Source organism: Cupressus sempervirens, chromosome 6 (assembly GCF_028749045.1).
Source record: "Cupressus sempervirens isolate cs-2001-9-10 chromosome 6, ASM2874904v1, whole genome shotgun sequence".
NCBI classification, from domain to species: Eukaryota; Viridiplantae; Streptophyta; class Pinopsida; order Cupressales; family Cupressaceae; genus Cupressus; species Cupressus sempervirens.
In genome coordinates, this window is record NC_143123.1 from 564,219,225 (window position 1) to 564,246,448 (window position 27,224).

Here is a 27,224-nt window from a genome sequence, read left to right on the forward strand (position 1 = left end):
TGTCTAGGAAATCCAATGCATCATCACCAATACTAGCTATATGTAGCCTCATCAACATTTTCCATGTAGGAAAATTTTCCTTCTTCAACTTTTTCACCTTCTTTTTTTATGCCATGATCTTTAGCTTTGAGTATCTTCAAACTTCTCTCTACAAGTGACACAAGGAGAGATTGAACAACTAGGGCCAAAGGTACACCTAACTATCTAAACACCTTTTTGAGTAAACACAATAGAATAAAATATGCAAAGAGCAACAACAAGGATAGAAGAAACAAAAAATACTTTATTAATTCATCAAATTATCAGCATACATGCCCAACTCTAAGACCTTTTGGGTTACAACCAAATGTAAGACACAACTTCAAATCCAAAATCCAACTTGAATTCACTATTTAACAATTCTTCTCTAAACTTCCTTAGTTCTTTTCTAATCTAAACCAAATACCCTTGTTTATACTTGCCAAAAACACTTACAAAAGATTCTAGATTATTACATAATTGAAAGGTCAAACTTAAAATGGTCTACGGACATCCCAAGACAAGATTCAAACATTAAATTCATGATCCAAATTAATTGCATAAGTCATCTCAAACTAAGAACCAATCATAGATAAAATTGGTCAAAGAAGAAACCAAACATTAGTAAATATCAGACTCACTTGGTACATTAATGAACACTTGGCTAACACTAGATAGCTCAGCCAACACTAGATAGCTCAACCAACACTAGAAAGCTATAGTAACTCAACCATCACTAGCTACTATGAAACAACCAACATTAAACAACTAGGCAAGAAAAGCAACCTGGGAACCACTAGCACTCAGATCCATTCAATCAAAATGAAAAAATAAAAATGAGTGGGATAGAAAAACAACTTGAGATGCTCCTATATGACACAACTAAGGTTGAAAGAAATGATTCTTTTGAATCATTGAGATTTGAAAAACTGAGTTGAATCCAACTCAAACTGAGAAATCCATGTAGCATCTTCAGATGGTCTACTCTTCCATTTCACTAAATATTCAAGGTAATCCTTTCCTATTGTCCTTTTACAAACTCTCTGATCAAAAATCTATTCAATCTACTCAATTTCTTCTTGGGATAATCATTTGATTTCTATTTTCATACCTGCCAACAATTGTTTGAACCAAACAATATTGGAAAAATTAACTGCTACTACCACATATATTGCCCCTGTTGTGGATTGAGAAATACAATTATTCTTCATTCTTTTCCAAGATAGTAGTCTTTTATCAAGAAAGAATGCCCCACCACTAGTGTTCTTTCTATCATCAACACTTCCTAACTAAGCAACATCTGTAAAGGCTTTCAAGTCCAGATTGCCTCATTTCTATTGGAATACTTTAGAATAAATTTTTTTTTTTGGGGGGTGGGGGGGGTTGGGGTTGGGGTTTGGGTGGGGTGGGGGGTTGAATAAATTATCCAAGGTCTAGATGTATAAATAAAACTTTTCATAGCTTATTGAACCCATAAAATATTCATATCCATGAATGCATCCATAAGATTATGCAATCACTAAAACTTATAGGTTACTATCAAATCAACTTGCAGAAATGTAAAGCATGAAATATAAAAACTTCATCAACACACTTGACACAATGATTTACATGGAAACCCAATTTGGAAAAAATCACTAGTAACATGCTACTCCTTTTCGCTCTTTTGAAGTGATACTTTGTGAAAGGCCAACCCTATTAAAGGTTACAATACAAACTATTAAATGTGACCTTGTTAAAGGATTTTAATCATCGTATTAGGAGTGAGCCATGTTAGAGGACTTTAGGCCATTCACTTGGAATGCCACCCAATTAAAGTATTTACAAATGATTGTTAGGTCAACCTTAATCCAAAGGATTTACCCTAAACTGATACAATTTTTAGAGAGTAACACTAGAGTTTTGATCTTATACAACTTACAACTTCTCTTGAAGATTATCGATCTCTTTTCAGTCCTATATTTTTCTTGGTTTTCATACTTTATAGCTCTGATAGCTTGTTCACCCTTCAAGCATTAATCTCATTAAGCCTTCTTGCTTAACGTGCCATTGCAAACTATTCTCTAATTAGGTCACTTGATAAAGCAAAATCCTTGACTCCTTATCTCCCTTAGGTTCTCACACATGACAATATTGCTTCATGACTAGGCATTCCTATAAATATGAAATTAAGATATTTTCGTGCTCATTTTCCATCATCAAAATTTAAGGTTTGGATGGATTAGGTAGGATACAATGTATCTACCCCATATCTCATATCTCTTCTAGAAACTTCTTCTAGAATCCATTTGAATTTGTCTTAAAATGATTTACCTCAAATTTTATGCTACCAGCTTATCAACCTACCTTCCTCTTGGTTCAAAAAATTCAAGAAAACAAACTTGTTAGCTTAGATTTAGTGAATCTTTGATCTTTTAAATAATGCAGTAGCTCAACATTATCAACCTTCGAATGCTCGATATGTACTGCATTGCTCAACATCAACTGTGAAATCACTCAGCATCAACTAAAGTTTATTGATCCTCAACATTAGCTAAACTTTAGTCAACATCAACTATTTTTCTTGGCATCCACTAGAATTTTATTTTACTTAGCTCCAACTAACTTTCTACCCAGCTTGCACTAAATTTTCTCAGCACCTACTATCCACTTGGTCAAGCTTGGCAGACAAACTTTGTGTAACTTGTTCTTCTAAAATTTATAAATATAACCAACCTTTGTAACCTTAAGTAGATTATCAATACATCATGTCATCACTATATTAATTGATCCTTGTACTTCATTACATAATTATAACTCAACCTTTTCTCTAGGTGCTATTGTTACCTCTTATTGATCAAATCATCTTCGTCAATCAACTTTATCAATACATCATGTCATCACTATCTTAATTGATCCTTGTACTTCATTACATAATTATAACTCGACCTTTCCTCTAGGTGCTATTATTATCTCTTATTGATCAAATCCTATTCATCAATCAACTTTATCAATACATCATGTCATCACTATCTTAATTGATCCTTGTACTTCATTACATAATTATAACTCAACCTTTCCTCTATGTGCTATTGTTACCTCTTATTGATCAAATCCTCTTCATCAATAAACTAAGTGATAGTACTTGAATCTTATAAGCAATTGTCTTACTAGCAAATAGTAGGTTTGACATTAGTGACAAAATAATGATTGAAGCACACAATCTTCTTCAACAATCTCCCTCTTTGGCATTGATGGCAAACCAAACTAATCAACTAAGTCAATCAAATGATGAACATCTTGTTCAACTAAATTGACTAGGTTAAAATAGTAAGATAATACCAAAAATAAAACTTGTATCAAAAATTTATCCCTCTATTACCAACTTCCATCTTTTGATTAGGTTACAAAACTCCTTCTTATAACTCCCTCTAAGTTCCCTATTATATCTCCCTCTTACTAGGTATATTAGGATTTTTCACTCTTTCTTACATTTTTCTCTATCTCCCTCATCATACGTGTGTTCTCTTCTAATCAGCAACATCAACAATTATCTCCCTCTAAGACTAGTAACACTCTCCAACTCTTTGACAACAATCTCTTGATATCTTCCTTTGATATACTTTCTCCCTCTAATTAGTAAATTAAGATTTCTCCCTCTATTGATGATTAGTTTAATGTTCTTTTCTCCCTCTTTGACAATAGTGCCAAAGACATATCATGTTTTCATCTTAAACATGTAGATATAGGGTTTTGTAGTTTCTTTAGTTTCTCCTTCTGTCACCTTACTTGTGACTGTTTTGAAGTTTCAACACTTTAATTACTTCAAGAAGCTCCTAAAGTAAGATCCTCTGTATCAATGTGTAATAGATGAATGTTAGCTTGTTCGATGCAAGGCAATCTTCTTGTTACTTAGATAGCCTTTGATAGGGTTATCACCCCTAATTTACATCTTAGATACTCATGAGCATCCTTAGATAATGGTTTTATGAAGATATCAACAATTTTCTCCTTTGTGTTAACATATTCCATCTTCACTTCTCTATCTTGAACTAACTCTCTCAATTAATGATACTTGATTACAATGTTCTTTTTCTTTGTGTGCATCACTTGATTCTTTGATATATTTATAGTACTTTTATTATCACAATAAAGTATCACTAGTTCTATGATCTCTTCCTTCATTCCTTTGAGTAGTTGCTTGGTCCATACAATGTTTGTACAATTTATAGCAGCAACAACATATTTAGCTTCAATAGTAGATTGTGAAGTACAACTTTCTTTCTTACTAGTCCATGTAACTAGTCTCTTTCCTAAGAAAAATGCTCCTCCACTAGTGCTCTTTCTATCATCTATGTTTCCAACCTAGTTAGCATTAGTTTATGTGCTCAATTCAAACCTTTCATTCTTCTTGTAGTATAGACCAAACTCTTCTATTCCATTCTTATATCTCATTATTCTCTTCAAAACCATTAAATTGTTCTCCTTGGGATTAGCAAAAAATCTTGCAACTATTCTTACAAATAATGCATCATCAAGTCTACTATGTACTACATATTGCAATTTGCCAATCATAGACATGTACATTGTTTGGTTCACCTCAACAAAATCATCATTCTTTGACAACTTGTGTCCTATCACCATAGGTGTACTTATTGGTTTGGAATCCTCTAGTCTAAAATGTTTTAATATTTCCCTGACATACTTTGACTAAGTGATGTATATACCATATTTCATCTGATATACTTGCAATCCCACAAACAATTTGATATCTCCAAACATAGACATTTCAAATTATTGCTTCCTATGATTTATAAAATCCTTACATAAAGCATCTTGACCTCCAAATATGATATCATCAATAAATATTTTAGATAAAAAAATACCTTTTCCTTTGTCTATTTTTATGTATAGATTGTCGTTATCATTAATCCTTTCAAATCCAATCTTCACAAGATAAGTATGAAGTCACTCATACCATGTTCTTGGTGCTTGTTTTAAACCCTATAGAGATTTATCCAATTTACATACCATGTTCTTATTGTTAACATCAACAAAACCTTCTGACTATTCTATGTAAACTTCTTCCTCTAATATGCCATTAAAAAATGAAGATTTAACATCCATCTAATAAACTTTGAAACCTTTGTATGCAACATAAAAAAGTAGAGTTCTTACTCTTTCCAATCTAGAAATAGGGGAAAATGTCTCTCCATAGTCAATTACTTCTTCTTGTGCATATCCCTTGCAAACTAATCTTGCATTGTTCCTTGTGACTTCACCATTTTCATCTAGCTTTTTTCTAAATACCCACCTTGTACCAATCACATTTTTGTCTTTTGGTCTAGGAACTAGACTCCATGTTTTGTTCTTCTCAATTTTTTCAATCTCTTCTTCCATGGCTTTGTACTAGTCAACATCTTCTAATGCATCTTTTACTAATTTGGGCTCCTTCATGCTCAATAAACATGATTCACTCATCAATTTGTCTCTCATTATTGGTCTAACATCTTTATCCCCAATGATTTGAGTAGCAGGATGATGTCTTTTAACATATTTGGACAAAATTGGCTCAGATCTTGTTTATTCATTTTTTCTTTTAGCTTCAAAATCACTATGTACATCTCTGTCAAGTATCTCAGCATCTCTTTCGTGTACACTAACTTTAGAATAAGAATGTGCATCTACTTCATCCTATAACATGACATCCAAATGCAACTTGGTTCCTAAATGTAACTCTACATTCATAGAATGTGACTTGATAGTCACTATAACTTGTTGTTGATTGTAACTTGATATGCAATATCTTCTTCAATATGCATTCCTTCATAAAGAATACAAATGATTTGTATTCTTTTGGCCTTTTCATAAGTTTAGCCTCATGTACTTCTATATATTCATCAAAGTTCACATTTTTACTTTCCACAATTTTGTTAGTGTTAGTATTCGAACACTTATAAGCTTTACTTCTTATTGAGTAGCCAAAAAATATACCTTGTTCACTTTTTGCATCAAGCTTACCATTCCTAACATCTTTAAGAATATAACACTTGCTTTCAAATACCTTAAAGTATTTTACATTGGGTGACTATCCACACCATAGTTCAAAAGGTGTTAAATGAGTACCTTTCTTCACTTGCACATGGTTCAAGGTATAGATAGCTATGCTTATAGCTTCTCTCTAGTATTTCAGAGAAAACTTCTTCTCCATTATGAGTGTTCTAGCATAGTCCATTATAATTCTATTTCTTCTTTCAGAAAATCCCATTTTGTAGAGAGGTTCTAGGAGTAGATGTTTGTCTTTTGATTCCTTTGTCATTATAGGACATATCAAACTCATTTGATGTGAATTCTCCTCCTCTATTAGATCTCAAATATTTCAAAATTTTACCTATTTCCTTCTCAACTCTTGCTAACTACCACTTAAACATTTGAAAATCATCAAATTTCTATTTCAAAAATATGACTGTCATCATTCTAGAATAATCATCAACAAATAACATTATGTACTTATCTCCCTTGTAGCTTTGCACCTTAATTGCTCAACACAAGTCAACATGAAAAATCTCTAGTATTCCTTTAGAGATATAAGTTTTACTCTTAAAACTTGATTTTGTCATTTTTCCTAACTAACATTGTTTGCACATTACATTATTAGGCTTCTTCAACTTAGGCAAACCTCTAACTTTCTTCATGTTACTAATACTAACCAAGTTATAAAAATTAATATGACATAACCTTTTGTGCCATAGCCATACATGTAATGTTCACTTTTTGGACATTCCATGATTTCTTGTTGAGTTCTATAAATTTGATAATATTCCCTATGATGTATTCCTTAATGTTTGAAAATATATTTATATCTAGTATTTCAAAGGGTCATGACTTTTTATTAATATTAATTATATATGATTATATATTATATATTAATAATATGTTAATATTAATTAAATATAATCATATTATATATTAAATAATATATTATATATTATATATTATATTAATTATAAATGATTGTATATTATATATGAATCATTTATTTATAATTATTTAGTATAGATATAATTGTCATATACTTTAATACATAAAATAGTTGATATATGTGTATATATTATTTATAGCATGACAATTAAATATCTAATTATATAGATATAAATAATATTTATATATAATAATATTTATAATTATATTATTATGATATATAATAATTTATATTTTCATCTTAGTATAATTATAATATTTTATATACATTATTGATTATTTTAATATTACAAACTTTATATATAATAGTTATTTAATATAAAATTATTTTCCAAAATGGGGACATCACAATCCTCCCCTCTCGAATTTGCTTGCCCTTAAGCAAAATATTTCATACACAAGCTTTTCCACATACTTGCATTCAAATACCATAAGATTTATGAAATATACATTGAATGAAAACACGAAGCATACATGATGTAGACAGATCATGAAAACACAAAGTAGACACGATGAAGACACATCATAGATAACCTTGGTTAGATCCTAAAATTAACAATGCACAATGACTATACTTCTTCATCCTGCAACCACAAAATAAGTATCAGTACATGCATATAAAAATATATATAAACTTCAAAAAAAATTGAATAATAATAAGTTAATCCAAGCCAGTTCCATACTAAGCCCAAGAGTAGATTTTGGCCCCCTTAGCCTCGGTGGCAGGTGTTAGGCATCCACACGAGGTGGTCTACTTAGTGGATTGCTTGTTTGACTAGAAATGTTCTTGTGAAAAGGAACCATTACTATCTTTCCCTTAACTAGCACTAAAATAGGGTATCATAGCAGCTCTTTCCCAATTGTAGACTCCATAGGAAAGTTAAATATGGCCTTTCCCTTAACTGATACTACAATAAGGTGTCTTAACAAACCTCCCTTAATTGCAGACCCCATAGGAAAGTTAAATATGGCCTTTCCCTTAATTGATACTACAATAAGGTGTCTTAACAAACCTCCCTTAGTTGCAGACCCCATAGGAAAGTTAAATATGGCCTTTCCCTTAACTGATACTACAATAAGGTTTCTTAACAGACCTCCCTTAATTGCAGACCCCATAGGAAAGTTAAATATGGAATTTCCCTTAACTGATACTACAATAAGGTGTCTTAACATACCTCCCTTGATTCCAGAACCATAGGAAAGTTAAATATGGCCTTTCCCTTAACTGATACTACAATAAGGTGTCTTAACAGACCTCCCTTAATTGCAGACCCCATAGGAAAGTTAAATATGGCCTTTCACTTAATTGATACTACAATAAGGTGTCTTAATAGACCTCCCTTAATTGCAAACCCCATAGGCAAGTTATATACAGTAGGGTTTCTATATAGTCTTTCCCTTAACTAGTACTATAATAAGGCGTCTTATAGACCTTCCCTGATTGTAGACTCCATATGAAAGCTACTTGAAATCCCTAAATCATTTCTCAATTATTCAATTTTACGCCTCTATGATTACATTAATTAAGAAACTTACAATTTCATTTCATTATAACTAGAATAATTGATTGACTATTCAATATTCTTTACAATAACAAATATGTCAATAATAAAAAAAGATACTAAAAACTATATCTTACGTTAACAATTTTTCATATGATAACAAAATATGAAGAAGATATATAAGTTACCTCCTTACCTTTCTTGAAATGGAGTAGCAGTTTGAAAGCACGTAATAATCATCATCTAAGTTCCTTACCTTATTTCTTTTGAGGATTTTATTGCTTGAAATGTGTTGGATGTCTCACCATTTTTAATGAACCCAAATTGAGGGTCCATCATTTATCTACGACTTTCCTTTTATATAAATTCTTTTGCCATATTTTTTCTCTGGATGGTTTTGATACTTTCTATCTTAGTTTTACCTTTCATATACTATATGAATCTCTTTTAAGTTTTTCTCATTTATCCCTTGTCCTATAAGCAAAGGGTCTCATTTTAACATTAAATAGTATCTCCTTTTATCTTTTCCCATACCTATGAAGTTGTTCACCTACAATGGGTCCCATCCAAATAACATGGCATAGAAAAGGTTGGGAAGTTTTGTCTCAAATTTCCATTCTTTATGTTGCCTTATGAATATTCCCCTTTTTTGTTATATTTATTTTATATTCATCTACTCTAACTGATGTCCAAGCTCTTCTACATATGCTCATGTATCATACTATTGTATGATGGTAATGCCCTTGAAATCTAAACCGATAAGAAAAATAATACATTATCTTGTTTCTTCATTCATAGTATCAACATTAGTATGACTCTTTATAACCCGATGCTCTCATTTTTGTTGATTATCATAAGCTCCTTGGGACTCATGAACTCGTAGTATATGTTCTACATGTCTTTATTACCAAATATTTTCTTTTTGTTTCTATATGTCTCTTGATTTATGTGTCTCTTGATTTATGTGACTCTATCATAGCTACTACGTTGTTTTCTTTGGTAACTTCCATAAATTCTAGGCATCATATAATACTTCTTCTATCCAAACCTTTTTGGAGCTTCATCCAAAGAGCATCGATAACCCTAGTCCACTGTCAATAATGGCATCTTTTCCTGTTTTCAATTCTTTGTCTTCAACTTCTACAAGAAAAATTCTCGATGCACATTTTCCTTAATACCTTTATTCGTTGTGTTGATATTGATGTGAAATCCCACTTACATTAGTAGGGGTTGTAGAGGCATGGCTCTAATTAAATTTGATAGCTATTTTTAACATGCTTCTCTAAAAAAATTGGATTTGAAAATTTTGATGTTTAGCTTAAAAAGAGAATGCCCTCTCTGAATCTTGAAGTCCCTAAGATGCGTACCACATTAGTGAGACCAAGATGATTCCCCATGTAATACTTCCCTCAATAAGTTGTCTTTATCATCTTAAATTTGAAGTACTAATACTAAGGAGGAAATTCCATGTTTTCATTTCTCAGAAATGTACTGAAAAAAAATATCTGTGTTTGCCCAAAGTTTGAGTTTTAATAGGAAATTCTCATGGATGTCATTTAGTAGAATGTCAGAATATAATACTTCTATATGTATTTGGTGTTATTTGGAAGAACGAGGAATAAATAACAATTTAGCTAGTTTTTTGTATGATTTAATGTTGAATAAGCATAAGGTTGAATATCTTTGATGGCTGGAGACTATTAAAGCTTTTTTTAGATACAGAGGAGGAGATTTGATATCTTACTTTGGGCTTATAGTGGCAATTCTTTTGTGTATGTTAGAGAAACAATATCGTTCTTCACCATGAACACTCTCGATAGCAATTTGAGGCTCAATTTTCCCAGCAAGCTCTCCTCAACTGGGCTAGAACTTGTTCAATTTTAGGGCATTTCAGAAGAAGGAAATGATATTATTTGTAACTAGAGTATCTCAAATGATTAGTATCAACTTATCTTTTAATTTCTTGTTTTTCACAAACTTCACAGGATGGCAAGATTGAATGCTCTGATACCATTTGTAATGTTCCCTTTTTGGACATTCCATGATTTCTTGTTGAGTTCTATAAATTTGATAATATTCCCTATGATGTATTCCTTAATGTTTGAAAATATATTTATATCCAGTATTTCAAAGGGTCGTGACTTTTTATTAATATTAATTATATATGATTATATATTATATATTAATAATATGTTAATATTAATTAAATATAATCATATTATATATTAAATAATATATGATTATATATTATATATTATATAAATTATAAATGATTGTATATTATATATGAATCATTTATTTATAATTATTTAGTATAGATATAATTGTCATATACTTTAATACATAAAATAGTTGATATATGCGTATATATTATTTATAGCATGACAATTAAATATCTAATTATATAGATATAAATAATATTTATATATAATAATATTTATAATTATATTATTATGATATAGAATAATTTATTTTTTCATCTTAGTATAATTATAATATTTTATATACATTATTGATTATTTTAATATTACAAACTTTATATATAATACTTATTTAATATAAAATTATTTGCCAAAATGGGGGCATCACAATACATCATCAAATTTTACAAGAAGACAAGTAGCATCCACTATATGAAGATAAAATAGATTACTTCTAGTTTGATCATCTTTTGCAATTAGTTTCTCATTTGTGTCATATATCTTAGCAATCTTGTTTTCAAATTCAACCTTACATCCCAAATTGTTTAATTGTGACACACTAAACAAATTGTAGTTTAATACTTCAACATAGTAAGCATTGTCACACAAAATCTTATCTGTGAGTTTGATAGAACCTTTTCCTTTTATCAAACATTTTGCATCATTACCAAATCTTACACTATTTTCATCATAAAAATTTAAGGTAATGAACTTAGTTTTGTCTCTAGTCATATGATATGATCATCCACTGTCATTGATCTATCTATCATTTTTTTTCACACAAATTACAAGTGTAGTTGCCTCATCCTCATCAAATTTGTCCTTCATTGCAACATACACCACTTCATCTTCATGTTCATTAGAATAATCCCTTGTTTCCTCTTCAACAATGTAGCATGACTTCTTGCCTTTAACTATATAATCTTTGCTACCATCTTCTCTTCTATTTTTGTACTTGTTACCACCTCTATAGCTCTTCTTCTATGTACATTTTGCAGCAATATGACCAACTTCATTACAATTGAAACAAATGATAGGTAACTTACCTTTGAACTTGCCTTTACCTCTGTGGAATCTTCTAGCAAGTAGCACTTCCAGTTGTTCAACATCTTTCTCTTCTGTATCACTATCACTAGACACACATTTTATCATTATCTTCTTCTTCTACTTCTTCTCATCAAAATCCTTCAATAACAACTTAACTTTGAAAGTAGATTCAAGACTCTTAGATTTATAATTGTCATAGTTATATAGCTCAAAATTAGTGAGTCTACCTACCAGTCCTTCAAGGGTTATATCATTTGCTAGATTTCATTTCAATTCTTGAATTGTAGAAAATCTAATACTATAAATAGGTAGTAGTGTTCTCAAGACTTTTCTTAACACAGTATCATTGTCTATCTAACTAGTAGCTCCTTTTATTGTAGTGACAACTTTTTTTTATCTTAGGAACATATTGAGCAATATTCTCACCTTCTTCCATTCTCATATCATCAAACATACCTCTGAGACTCTTAGATTTGTCTCTTTGAACATTTTTGTCTCCTTCAAAGATAGTGTGTAGGGCATCCCACATTTTCTTTGCAATGTCATAGCCTTTGATATTATCAAATTCAGCATAGCTTAGGGTAGAGGAAATCTCCAACATCTCCTGATTGTGTTCTTTCTTCTTCTTCATATCTTCAACAGTTAGGGCTCTAGCTAGATCAACATGCTCCACTAAGATGGTAGATTTTACATGATCTCCATGTCCTCCAAGGTGTAGCTTCATCAAAATTTTTGATGTAGGAAAGTTATCTCTATTAAGCTTGGGTACATCTTTTTTTGACATCTCAGTCTTTGTGCTTCTAGTACCTTCAAACTAGTACTCTTAAGCAGATGGCTTTGATACCAATTATAGGAATACTTTAGAATAACTAAGAGGGAGCGTGAATCAGTTATCCAAGGTCCAAATGTATAAATAAAAATTTTCACAGCTCAGTGAACCCATAAAACATTCATATCCATGCATGCATCCATAAGATTATGTAATCGCTAAAACTTGTAGGTTATTGTCAAATCAATTTTCAAAAATGAAAAGCATAAAACATAACAGATTCATCAACACACTTGACACAATGGTTTATGTGGAAACCAAATTTGGGAAAAATCACTAGTAACATCTACTCCTTTTCACTTTTCTGAAGTGATGCTTTGTGAAAGGCCAACCCTATTAAAGGTTACAATACAAATTGTTAAATGTGACCATGTTAAAGGATTTCAATCACCTTGTTAGGAGTGAGCCTTGTTAGAGGACTTTAAACCATTCACTTGGAATGCCACCTAGTTAAAGGATTTACAAATGATTGTTAGGTCAACCTTAATCCAAAGGATTTTCCCTAGACTGATACAATTGTTAGATAGTAACAATAGAGCTTTGATCTGATACAACTTACAACTTCTCTTGCTAATTATAGATCTCTATTCAGTCCTCAATTTTACTTGGCTTTCATACCTTGCAGCTTGGATAGCTTGTTCACCCTTCAAGCATTAATCTCCTTAAGCCTTCTTTCTTAACATGCCATTGCAGACTCTTCTCTTAGGTTACTTGATGAAACAAAACCCTTTGTTGGTGTAAATACATATTTACTATTTATGTTTACTTAATTTACTTAGGTTAATGCATTATTTTATTATTTATTTTGTTGGGACTAAAAATTGCGTGGTCAATTTTGAGAACCATTGAAAAAATCAAGCCCTTAAATGCTTTTAAATGAGATTGTACTTGGTTGTCAGTCTGAGGCCTAAGAGGTGTTTAATATTTCTAACACCTTTCATTTAGTGCGTCTATGTGTTCTATGAAGTTAAACTAACATTTCGAACCATTCTGCGAAGTCCCATTTTGAGCTAGTGTCAAAATTTGCAATTCTGCCCAAGTGTCAAATAGCGATTAGAGGCTCAGTTTGCATCTGAATATCTTTTACCCAGGAATGTATCATGACTATCCACTTTGGAGATGTTTATTATGCATAACAAAGAACCTATTTTTCAATTTTCAAGTCATTTTGAATCCGTTTGACTAGGTTCTGTACCCCCCAAAGTTGGTCATTTACTGTTTTGTGCATTTGACTAGTTGTTCACAATTCTGGGAAGCCCTGTTCGACCAATCATATCTTTGACCCAGTTGATCCAAATGAAAAAAATTCTTTTTTCATTGTGTTCTAGGGGTTAGACACTTCATATGTTCCAACTTTGAGATCATGACCAATCCATTTGATTAGTTTGCTAACATGATAAAAAACCCAGTTTACATTGTTTTGTTATGGCTAAGGTATCCAAATTGATCCGTAACCCTGTTCGGCACATTATAACTTTGATCCTGTGATTTGTGAGCCTAAATAGATTATATCATTGTGTTTTCTCCTAAAAATCCTTCAACTATGCCAATTCTCAAGCCATGAAAAATCCATTTGCATACTTTCATATGTCTGTACATTTTCCAAAAACCACTTTTTGACACATTTCCCAGTTAAAATTTCCAAGTGCCTATTTTCAAAAATTTGCCAAACGTGTCCTGTGATTCTTCATGAGCCCAAAAAATGGAATTATATTCTCTCCATGGCAAACAACCTATATCCTAGTTTTTAGAACCCCAAGTGGTCAATAACTCAGTTTATAATGTCGAACCCGAGCCCAGGTTATGTTTTTTAACATTGTTTGCTTGCAGGATATTTGAAGTATGGATGTTCGGCAATTAAAATATTTTGACTGGAAACTTGTCATGGGCTGAAAATTTGTAGTATGATAAAGCATGTAGGATTCAACACTCATGCAAATTTTCGTGGCTCGGTTGCTCGATTGAGTCAGTTTTTGTAGCCACCTAGTGGGCCTCCAGACACAAATTTTATGCTAGTGCGAAAATGATTAAAATAGAATTTTAAAGTGATGTTCCAGTGATTGTTCTAATTCCAGTCATTACATTACAATCATGGGATAAATAGGAGGATGTCAATTGTTTAAAAGGCAAATAAAGGATTTTCTAAAAAGGGAAAGGTTATGCACAATTACATAAGAGAAAAGGGACAATGATTATAATGATTTTAATCATTATAAACCTTTCAAAATTGCTGATTAACAAAGGAGATTGATAAAGTCTTGAAGAACTTCTAATAACATTACTGCATGTTCTTGGCAAATTGACTATTGATCTTGATGCATTGAAGATTTGGAATATTGGGAATGTACTTCCAAAAGATTTACAATCATTTTGATGGCAATCAGCATTCCCCTTACAATAATCTATTTCTTTTACATCTGGGGGAGTCTGAGAAAATAAAATCTAAAATAGCAATATTTGTTTTGGGTCTAATCCCACAAATATACACCTATGCTGCTAATTTTCCTATCCATAAGTTTATGCAGTCAGAGAGGATTGTGGCATCCAGTGCTTACATTGTTTTGGTTACCATTTTTATCAACATGTTATTGAGCTGACTAGTTATTTAGAAGCTTGGATGGGGACTATTGGGGCAGCATTTGTTTTTAGCTTATCATGGTGGATTTCTATTATAGCACAACAGTTTATGTATGAAGAAGCAGCAATTTAATATGGTAGAATGAAACCCACAGGCATAGAGGAAGGAGCAGTCCACGTTTTTAGCAGAGTGTACATATTTTGTTGATGAAATAAAGCTCAAGTCAACATGTTATACACATTTTTGCAGCAAGAAATGAATAAAAGACCATATGTGCATAAAAAAGGAAGCAAACACCCCCCATTTTTCAAGCCCATGGCTTCTCCAAAGGTGCATCCATGTTTTTGAAGGGGGTAGCTGCATTATAAACACCCATGTGCATAAGAAATGACCATTACCATGAAAAGTTTGTAGATTCATACCAAAAAATGACCAGCAAGATGGAGCTCCACGTTTAGAATAAGAAACTCATGCCAAAGGAGTTGGATAGCTCTTCATTGTGTAGAAATCAACATCTATAGGGGAGTTGAGGAAAATACAACAGGTATTATCCCACATTGAGTGGGAAATGATTTTCTTATGTCTTTAAATACAAAGGCTTACACATCTTAGAATGTCTAAAAGACAAGATGCTTTTGTGAAAGCCAGCTCGTGTGCATGGACTTGTGGTTGGGCAGCTGGCAGGACACCTATGTTAAATTTTGATGCAAAATCCAAAAACGTTGCCAGAAAATTCAAGTTCATTGGAAAATTCAAATTCGACCAGAAAAGTCAAAAATTCAGGAGGTCGCTATGGTGCTTGCCAAAAAATCTCAGAAAATCTGGCTAGCGACTTAGCGAGTTGCCGAAAAAATTCAAAAATTTGGCAAAAGATGGATGAGTTCAGATGAAAGGGAATTGCGACACATGGATAATCTAAGGGTGGTTGTTAACTCGCTATGAGAGAGATGCTCACGTGATAGCATAGTGAGTTAACGAGAAAATGACATGTGGCAATGGGTCTCGTGTTCGATGATGTGGCGCTGTGATGGTCAGAGCAAGTCAAAGGTTGACAAGTGGCATTGTCTGATTATCTGGAGGGTAAAAGGAAATTATCAATTCAAAAATATTCTCATTTGCGAACATTGAATCAATCAAAATTGAAAAATTTGTTTTTAGTTCTTAAATATTCTATAGTTCAAACTATAGATTATTTTTAAGTTTTTAATTTTGGCATTTTAATGTGCAAACCTGTGAACAGAGCTTGAAATTTCAAATGGCCATATCTGGGGCAATTTTTAACCGAATTGGGCACTCCGATATACTGTTGGAATCAGGAAAACATGAACTTTACAAATCTAGAGTTTGTTTTTGTACAGCTACTTCCTAGTTCAATTTATAGGACAATTTGTGAAATCAGAGGCATTGGCGACAGAACAGGCTGAGTTCTCCAGTGATGATTAATATTGGTTAGAGGACGGTTTTAAAGGTCTATTGCAATTTGAAAGTGAAGAAAATCAACTTGAGGTTGTTTTCTTGTCTTCTCAAGGCATTTTCAACTGATTTGTTACTTTTACCTTGAATTCACTTTTACATCAGGATCAGTTACATACTTTTCATCATCAGATTTCTGAGATATTTCTGTCTGGTAGAGGCCAAATGATGAGGATTAGATATGATATGCAATTGTAGAGAGAAGGGGGAGAGATATTTTTTTCATCTTCTTGAAGGGGAATTCTGAAGGTACACTTGTCAACTGCAAATTCATTCTAAGAATTTCCCTCTCCATACATATTCTTTCTTCTTCTCTGAAATAGGTTGTTGGTTGGTTTTCTAATTTCTAGTTCTTGGAGCTATTCTCAAGCTGTGAAAGCCACACACCCAACATTTCTCAGTGGCATTGAACATCATTTATGTTTTATGCAGATAGTTCTAGTCTGTTAGGTGATTTATGAGTTGTTTTCTATACATTTCATGTATTTGGTTTCAAGGAAAGCAAATAAAGAGTAGCAAAGGTTTTAAGTTCAGTCTGAATCTTGTCTCCTGATTATGGATCTGTTATTTCTTCTAAGTTGTGATCAAAGAGCATAGATTAGGTTGCATTTCATTTAGGAATGTATGTGATTAAAATGTCTTGTTTATGGGGCAAAGAACCATATAATTGCTTGATGTTTGTCACAGGGTTTGCAGATTTCATGATAGGATGTTCTGAGTATGAGATTCATTCTGTAGTAGATGTCTATTCACAAGGTGAAAGATAGATCAAGGATCTTGATGTAGAGATACGTCTGACATTTCCAAGAGATGTATGGTTATGATTCATTTAATTTTCCAATAGATAAGGTACTGATAAGAGATATGATCATTAAGTTCTATTGCTCATACTCGTGTCTTGCTGATATCAACATATTAAATCATTTTTCCCTTTTATGTTGAAAGCTATTCAATGTCAACCCGCACTTAGCTTGCTAGTTTCATGAAGTATGTTCTTAGCTATTTCATGCTTGTGATTCCTAGGTAATTATAGAAGATTTAGGGGTTTTTATCTACTTTACATTAGATATAGAGTATGCTTTGATAACTGGTACCATATAAAGAATCTATAGGTCTACCCGTCTAGGTTTTGCAGAGCCTGAAGTGCAGAAGGAGTATAGCCTTATAGTTCTCCCAGGTTCTTGGTGAAGTGTGTCCATTATTGGAGGTAGCTGCCCATAGACACATTCTTGCCTTGCATACTTGGTTGTTTAAACATTTTTAAATCAGTAGCCAACAAAATGGTGACTCTGCTGGGGAGATAAGATGGCAATCCATTTTGTTGAAAGGACAAGAATCTATTGAAAATTTCAGTCCTACTCTTAGTTGGGTTTTTCCCATCCGAGTCACCAAAAAAATGGCGACTCTACTGGGGAGTTGCATATAGAAAGAACCAAAATCTCTGCCATGAAACATATTAGATATAGAAAAATCTAGATCAAGATGTGTTCCCTTTTCCTTGCTGAAGTTTCATGTTCTCTAGTTGAGCTTTATTCATTATCAGCAGTATGTTGAAACTAGATGAAAATTGTGTTCTATGACTTTCATAGGTCTATCTTCAATCAGTCCAGTTTGCAAATGCTATTGAGAAAGTTTCAGAGTCAAGAATTCATTTATAAAGTGTAAATTCTTTTTAGGATGTCAATGATCTACAAGTTTCTCCTACATTGAAGGTTTGGTTCAAATTTGTCAAGTAACAAATTATGTTTTATTTCTCACCAAGTGTGAGTGGCGACTCTCAAATCTCTGTACCAGTTTGTTCCTAGTTGATTTCATTGCAAATTTTTGAAGGACTTTCAATTGTATGGGCAAATCTAAAATTGTTGATGTCTCTTAGAAAAGAAGTTTTAAATTCTTGATAAGTTTTTAAAGTGCTGTTTGCAATCTGCTGTTATAAGGAATTGAAATGTAAAAAATGAATCACAGCAGTGATTATTATTTTCCTCTTGCAAAAAGGTGGTGACTCTACAAATTTTGATCAGTGGTGTAAAGGATTTTCAGTCTTGCACCTATGCCAAATCAGCAGATCGAAGTTCAACATCAGCACTTGAGGTATTTTGGTTTTCATGTTTTCATTTCATGAAAGTCAAATGTTAGAATCAGTACCTCTATTCAGTGATTTGCAGCACTAGAAGGAAGAGGTAGAAATCTTATCTTAGGATGGAGTCAGATCTCAGACCTGAGATTAGTTTGCCAAATTCTTAGAGTTTAGAAATTGTGAATAATAACATTGTTTTGCTGAATAGACTGGTCTACAAAAGGATTAGCAGTCTTATAAGAATTGAATTAGGTAGTACTCAAGGTTTAAGTGTCGAGAAATGTTATTTAAGGCTTAAATCAGTAATCAATAAGATGCCTTTTCATTGTAGACCCAAGGAATCTTGTCTGCCTAGTGTTTTCCTTGATGTTCTAGTACCTGATTCAGTCAATTGGCTAGCACCTATAAGGTTACAAATAATTTTGCAAATTGAAAGGTTCATTCAGGAGATGGAAAGTAGTAATTATGGATCTCATGAAATATCTCCTAATGATAATGAGTGTGCTGAAAGCCAAGGTAGTAATGAATACAATGAGTCCATAGAGCAAGATAATCTGTCTTCCAAATGTGAAGAGGTGGATTCAAATGTTAATGAATCAGGTAATAGCAATCAGCATGAAAAAGATGGATATAAAAGAGAAGATAAATTTTGTTACAGTACATATGAAGTTGAAGAAAGTTGTAGCAACAGTAGATCTAGTGATTTCCACAATAAGAAAGAACGTTGTAATAATGTTGATTTTCCATATTGTTACACTAAGGATCTTGCTGTACATAAGTTCTTCATGTTATCCAGATGATAACCATAGCTGGGAGAAGATTTGTGAGGCAATCTTCTTGAGCTCCGATGAAATCTCAGAATTGTTGGCTCGTGAGTTTGAAAAGCACGTAAGTATTTGTAAGGATCTTCATATTTTCTCTCATAATACTTTCTCATTCAGTCAAATCAATTCCCCAAAGTTTGATGTAGAAAAAGATCTAGAATCTGAACAATCCTTATCAAATTTCGGAGGTGTAGATGACAGTACCTCAAATGTCTTTACACATGACGATTTGTTGAATGCTGATTATGTTAATGAAGGGAAGGTTAATGCCATTTTAGGTTCTTTTCATGTTGATCTTGCTGAACATTGTTTTGATTTTTCATATGATGAGGAGGAAACTAGTGAAGGTTGTCAATTAGATTATAGATTTTCTTCATGTGCTGATAAGTCTTGTAAAGATGAGTTCAAGGTGTATTCCGACATTCAGTTTGATGAACAAAATTATAGTGATTAGCATAGTCTAGATCAACACTTTCAGAATGAATTTTCATATATGGTGACTAACCAATGTTTTGAGTGTGAAGAGGTTTCAGCAAAGGATAAATCTGATTCAAAGAGTAACATGGTTGCAAGTAGGCAATGATCAGATTTCACATACTCTTCATTTATGGAGGCATAAGGTGAGTTACAATATGCTCCATGTAACTCGTTGAATAAAGTTGAATATGAGCACTTTGTGTTTCTAGTTGAAAGAATCCATGCTTCAATCAATAGTGATCAGTTTCAGTTTAATATTAGTTGTTATAGTCATGCTGATCTATTTTTTCATAGTGGGCAAGATGAAGAAAGTATGTCTAATTTTTATACGCACTATGAAGATGATGATATTTTTGTTTTGCCTATTGAGCTAATTGCAAATGTTGATACGTTGGGTGAAAAAAATGATAATGAGAATTTTAGTTTACCTCAAGGAGATGTGAATGAGCATCAAGTTTTTGATAGAGGTAAGAAGTTTTGAAAATTTTGGGTGGCCCAGGGCCATCGTGTGTACATAATAGTGTAGTTGTTTCCTTGCTATCAATAAAGCTGTTCGAGAGAGAAAAGTTTTTGTTGCTTTGGGAATGGTCTACTTCTCCTAGATATCTGAATCCTTGCCATGCCCACAAGGGACATGCATCCCCAGATAGAGCCACTGTTGGGACTAAAAATTGCGTGGTCAATTTTGAGAACCATTGAAAAAATAAAGCCCTTAAATGCTTTTAAATGAGATTGTACTTGGTTGTCAGTCTGAGGCCTAAGAGGTGTTTAATGTTTCTAACACCTTTCATTTAGTGCAGCTATGTGTTCTATGAAGTTAAACTGACATTTCGAACCATTCTGCGAAGTCCCATTTTGAGCTAGTGTCAAAATTTGCAATTCTGCCCAAGTGTCAAATAACAATCAGAGGCCCAGTTTGCATCTAAATATCTTTTACCCAAGAATTTTTCATGACTAGAAACTTTGGGAATGTTTAGTATGCATAACAAAGAACCTATTTTTCAATTTTCAAGTCATTTTGAATCCGTTTGACTAGGTTTTGCACCCCCCAAAGTTGGTCATTTACTGTTTTATGCATTTGACTAGTTCACAATTCTGGGAAGCCCTGTTCGACCAATCACATCTTTGACCTAGTTGTTCCAAATGAAAAAATTCTTTTTTCATTGTATTCTAGGGGTCATACAATTTATATGTTCCAACTTTGAGATCATGACGAATCCATTTGATCAGTTTGCTAATATGATCAAAAACCCAATTTACATTGTTTTGTTATGGCTAAGGTATCCAGATTGATCCGTACCCCTGTTCGGCACATTATAACTTTGATCCTATGATTGGTGAGCCTAAATGGATTATATCATTATGTGGTCTCCTAAAAATTCTTCAACTATGCCAATTTTCATGTCATGAAAAATCCATTTGCATACTTTCATATGTCTATACATTTGCCAAAATCCACTTTTTGACACATTTCCTAGTTAAAATTTCCAAGTGCCTATTTTCGAAAATTTTCCAAATGTGCCCTGTGATTCGTCATGAGCCCAAAACATGGAATTATATTCTCTCCATGGCAAACAACCTATATCCTAGTTTTTAGAACCCCAAGTGGTCAATAAATCAGTTTATAATGTCAAACCCGAGCCCAGTTTATGTTTTTTAACATTGTTTGCCTGCAGGATATTTGAAGTATGGATGTTCGACGATTAAAATATTTTGACTGGAAACTTCTCATGGGCTGAAAATTTGTAATATGATAAAGCATGTAGGATTCAACACTCATGCAAATTTTTGTGGCCCGGTTTCTTGACTGAGTTAGTTTTTATAGCCACCTGGCGGGCCTCCAGACACAAATTTTACACTAGTGCGGAAATGATTAAAATAGATTTTTAAAATGTTCCAGTGATTGTTCTAATTCCAGTCATTACATTGCAATCATGGGATAAATAGGAGGATGTCAATTGTTTAAAAGGAAAATAAAGGATTTTCTAAAAAGGGAAAGGTTATGCACAATTACATAAGAGAAAAGGGACAATGATTATAATGATTTTAATCATTATAAACCTTTCAAAATTGCTGATTAACAAAGGAGATTGATAAAGTCTTGAAGAACTTCTAATAACGTTACTGCATGTTCTTGGCAAATTGACTATTGATCTTGATGCATTGAAGATTTGGAATGTTGGGAATGTACCTCCAAAAGATCTACAGTCATTTTGATGGAAATCAACATTCCCCTTACAATAATCTTTTTCTTTTACATCTGGGGGAGTCTGAGAATAAATATGTGCATAAAAAGACCAAGCAATGAATAAAAGACCATATGTGCATAAAAAAGGAAGCAAACACCCCCCATTTTTCAAGCCCATGGCTTCTCCAAAGGTGCATCCATGTTTTTGAAGGGGGCAGCTGCATTATAAACACAAATGTGCATAAGAAATGACCATTACCATGAAAAGTTTGTAGATTCATAGCAAAAACCGACCAACAAGATGGAGCTCCACGTTTAGAATAAGCAACTCATGCCAAAGGAGCTGGATAGCTCTTCATTGTGTAGAAATCAGCATCTACAGGGGAGTTGAGGCAAATACAATAGGTATTATCCCACATTGAGTGGGAAATGATTTTCTTATTTCTTTAAATACAAAGGCTTACACATCTTAGAATGTCTAAAAGGCAAGAGGCTTTTGTGAAAGCCAGCTCGTGTGCATGGACTTGTGGTCGGCCAACTGGCAGGATGCCTATGTTAAATTTTGATGCAAAATCCAAAAACGTTACCAAAAAATTCAAGTTCGCTAGAAAATTCAAATTTGGCCGGAAAAGTAAAAAATTTGGCAAGTCGCTATGGCACTATCTGGCTAGCGACTTAGTAAGTCGATGAAAAAATTTAGAAATCCGGTGAAAGATGGATGAGTTCAGATGAAAGGGAATTGGGACACGTGGATAATCCGAGGGTGGTCATTAACTCGCTATGAGAGAGATGCTCACGCGATAGCATAGCGAGTTAACGAGAAAATGACACGTGGCAATGGGTCCCGTGTTCAATGACGTGGCGCTGTGATGGTCAGAGCAAGTCAGAGGTTGACAAGTGGCATTGTCTGATTATCTAGAGGGTAAGAGGAAATTTTTAATTCAAAAATATTCCCATGTGTGCACATTGAATCAATCAAACCTAAAAAAAAAAAAATTTAGTTCTTAAATATTCTATAGTTCAAACTATTGGCATTTTAATGTGCAAATTTGTGAACATAGCTTGAAATTTCAAACGACGCTATTTGGGGCAATTTTTAACCAAATTGGGCACTCCAATATACTGTTGGAACCAGGAAAAGATGAACTTTCAAAATCTGGAGTTTGTTTTTGCACAGGTGCTTCCTGGTTCAAGTTATAGGACAATTTTTGAAATCAAAGGCATTGGCGACAGAATAGGTTGAGTTCTTCAGTGATGATTAAGATTGGTTAGAGGACGATTTTGAAGGTCTTTTGCAATTTGAAAGTGAAGAAAATCAACTTGAGGTTGTTTCCTTGTCTTCTCAAGGCATTTTCAACTGATTTGTTACTTTTACCTTGAATTCACTTTTACATCAGGATCAGTTACATGCTTTTCATCATCAGATTTTTGAGATATTTCTGCCTAGTAGAGGCCAAATGATGAGGATTAGATATGATATGCAGTTATAGAGAGAAGGGGGAGAGAGGTTTTTTTCATCTTCTTGAAGGGGAATTCTGAAGTTACACTTGTCGACTGCAAATTCAATCCGAGAATTTCTCTCTCCTTACATATTATTTCTTCTTCTCTAAAATAGGTTATTGGTTGGTTTTCTAATTTCCAATTCTTGGAGCTATGCTTAGGCTGTGAAAGCCACACACCCAACATTTCTTAGTGGTATTGAACATCATTTATGTTTTATGTAGATAGTTCTAGTCTGTTAGGTGATTTATGAGTTGTTTTCTGTACATTTCATGTATTTGGTTTCAAGGAAAGCAAATAAAGAGTAGCAAAGGTTTTAAGTTTAGTCTAAATCTTGTCTCCTGATTATGGATCTGTTATTTCTTCTAAGTTGTGATCAAAGAGCATAGATTAGGTTGCATTTCATTTAGGAATGTATGTGATTAAAATGTCTTGCCGGTGCGGAAAAGAACCATGTAATTGCTTGATGTTTGTCACAGGGTTTGCAGATTTTGTGATAGGATGTTCTGAGTATGAGATTCATCCTATAGCAGATGTCTATTCACAAGGTGAAAGATAGATCAGGGATCTTGATGTAGAGATACATCTGAGGATTCCAGGAGATGTATGGTTATGATTCATTTAATTTCCCAATAGATAAGGTACTAATAAGAGATAGGATCATTAAGTTCTGATGCTCATACTTGGGTCTTGCTAATATCAACATATTAAATCATTTTTCCCTTTTATGTTGAAATCTATTCAATGTTAACACGCACTTAGCTTGCCAGTTTCATGAAGTATGTTCTTAGCTATTTCATGCTTGTGATTCCTCGGTAAGTATAGAAGATTTAGCGATTTTTATCTGCTTTACATTAGATTCAGTATATGCTTTGATAACTGGTACCATATAAAGAATCTATAGGTCTACTTGCCTAGGTTTTGCAGAGCCTGAAGTGCAGAAGGAGTATAGCCTTATAGTTGGCCCAGGTTCTTGGTGAAGTGTGTCCATTATTGGAGATAGCTACCCATAGACGCATTCTTGCCTTGCATACTTGGTTGTTTAAACATTGTTAAATTAGGAGCCATCATATTTTATGAGACACTTAGAAGTTTGCATAACTTTATGATTTGTCATGTTGACAACATAGTTATTTGCACTCGCTTTCTAGCACATGTTGTCTACAACATAAATTTGCATGCTACACCATTGTAGGCTTATCCTCTCATCATCACACTTCTTTCATGCTTAATGGAGGATAACTTATATTTGGTGGACATGTGTCTAGTTGTATGACTTATCATGATGCTAATTCTTAGGCATTCTAGATGCATCTTAGAGGCCTTTACATATAGACACTCCTAGTGTACTTTTATTCACATTGAATCAAATATATATCTATATTTTTATCATACTCCTTCTGGTCTATAGTTGTGCTTGTGTTTGAATTCTTTGTTCTTGGGTGAATTTTTTCCTAATGAAAATTCTTACATGGTAATAGAGCTTGGAGAATTTCTCTTCAAATAGTCATTCAAGACTATTGTTGCTTTAGCACCTCGACCACATCCAGAGTATTGCAAAAATTGGAAGCATCTAAAGCCAGAACGTACCTCGTCATTGCATCTGGAATGTTGATTTGGTGAAAATTGACTATAAACTCGCCTACCATAGGGTAAAGTTGATTGTGAGGCAACTTTTTTTTGCAAATCGGCACACAAAGGCCCTGATTTACAAGTTTGGGTATGGTCATTTTTAGATCTATTTAATTGTTTTTCTAATATGATTTTTCTCTGCATTTTTTAGATAGATTTTTTTAAAAAGAATTTGGCCAGGTGGACCAGTAGAGATTTTTTTTTGAAAGAACTAGGTAGTGACACCCCAACCCCTACAGAGAATATTTTGTTTGGATTGGTGGACCCATTTAATAGTGTTGGCCGAACATACTCAACAATCCAACAAAGATATTACATTCACAGTAATCTAAATCCAATCACTGGCCAACCAACCATCCACAGATAGTGACTACCTTTCAACTTCCAATAGCTATGAGTTACCTTCCATAGCCATTTATATTTAAACAACCTTTGCACCCATTTTGTGGTGCATGTGGGATTAAACCCATAGCACCACCACTAGTTTTTCATTTTTTTTGCCAGCATTACCAATTTCTGACTCTTTGCTTCCCAACACAAATTCTAATAGTAGCAATCCATGTCAGTAGACACCTGACTGCCCACCTACCTAGTCTACTCATTGGCCACATAAGTACAATGTAACATAGTCACCAAAGCATTGTGACATGTCAACTATATAGCTTAGATCACCAACAACAATGTCATGTGAACCTGCTTTCCTGACACCTATGCTACCACATCACCCAATGCACTATGCATAGCTCAGTGATACCTTAGTAGCATGGCCCAACCACATCTTGCCACATGTCTTCCTTGACATGTAGGATCTGTACTCCATCTTAGTGCTAGCTCAACATAGGATCATATGCCATGTGTCACATCTATACTATCCCTACAGTTCAGTCAGTTGCTACGTCACCCTAGGAGGCTGAATTTTTGCCAAGTCAACATTTCATTATGTTAAATTTGACAGTCATTTGACCATCATTTCTAGGGATTTTATAACTACTACAATAGCCATTTGATTGTCAAATTTGAGCATGCAATTTTCTACTCAGACCCCTCTTCAGATGCATTTTTTATTTGGTAGCTTGATTTTTTGATGCCATAACTTGGTCATTTGAACTCCAAATCAGTGCAATTTTTTTAATTTTGGGTAGAATTTCCTAAAATTTTCATTGGTGTGTTCTTTTCTAGTTTTGGTTGAAGGATTTTTTATTAAATGTGTGTTTTGGCAACTATAACTATTCAATCCTGCATTTTGCAACTTTAAACACTCCATATAGGCTCATCTAGACACTTTTTTAGGTTCTATTTTTTTGAAAGTGCATTATTTTTCATCTACTTTATAGATATATAATTAGATTCTAGGGTTGTGTGGACAAAAATCTCACTTTTAGAATTATATTTTTTTCTACATTGTATTGCTTTGATTACTTTTCAAAAATGTTTTACATCTGAGCTACAATTCTTAGTGATAGATTTGGGGCTCAAAAGGTAGTTGTAAAAGGCAAAAATTAGATGTTCACTTTGTACATTTTGACAAGTGGCCTATTGAATATGCACTACATATAAACTACCAAAAGCATCTTTTATTGGGGGTGTCTTTTGATTGAGTGAAAAGGGAGGGTGTGTACTGTGTTCTTGTGTCTCTCTTTTGTGCTATTTTGGTTTTCTACATAATGGGTTCACCTGTAGCTCCACTTCTAACTTCATGAAATTATTGTACATGGAAAGATATTGTATGGAGTAGATTAATGGAAAAAGGTCTAAATATTTATGTTGATGGTACAATTCCAAAACTCGTTAATGCTAAAGAACTCATTGATTGAAAAATTATAGACAATCAGGTTTTAGGAATTATCAGGAGTTACGTACATAGAGATATCTTCTTTCACATTACCAGCTTCAAGGAATCCAAAGCTGCATGGGACAA

At 33.1% G+C, this 27,224-nt stretch overlaps 1 pseudogene; it reads right to left on the bottom strand.

Annotated features, from left to right (window-relative positions):
- Positions 1-25,272, bottom strand: part of LOC149553522 (uncharacterized) — a 32,189-nt pseudogene extending 6,917 nt beyond the window's left edge.
- Between the last annotated feature and the right edge of the window lie 1,952 nt (positions 25,273-27,224).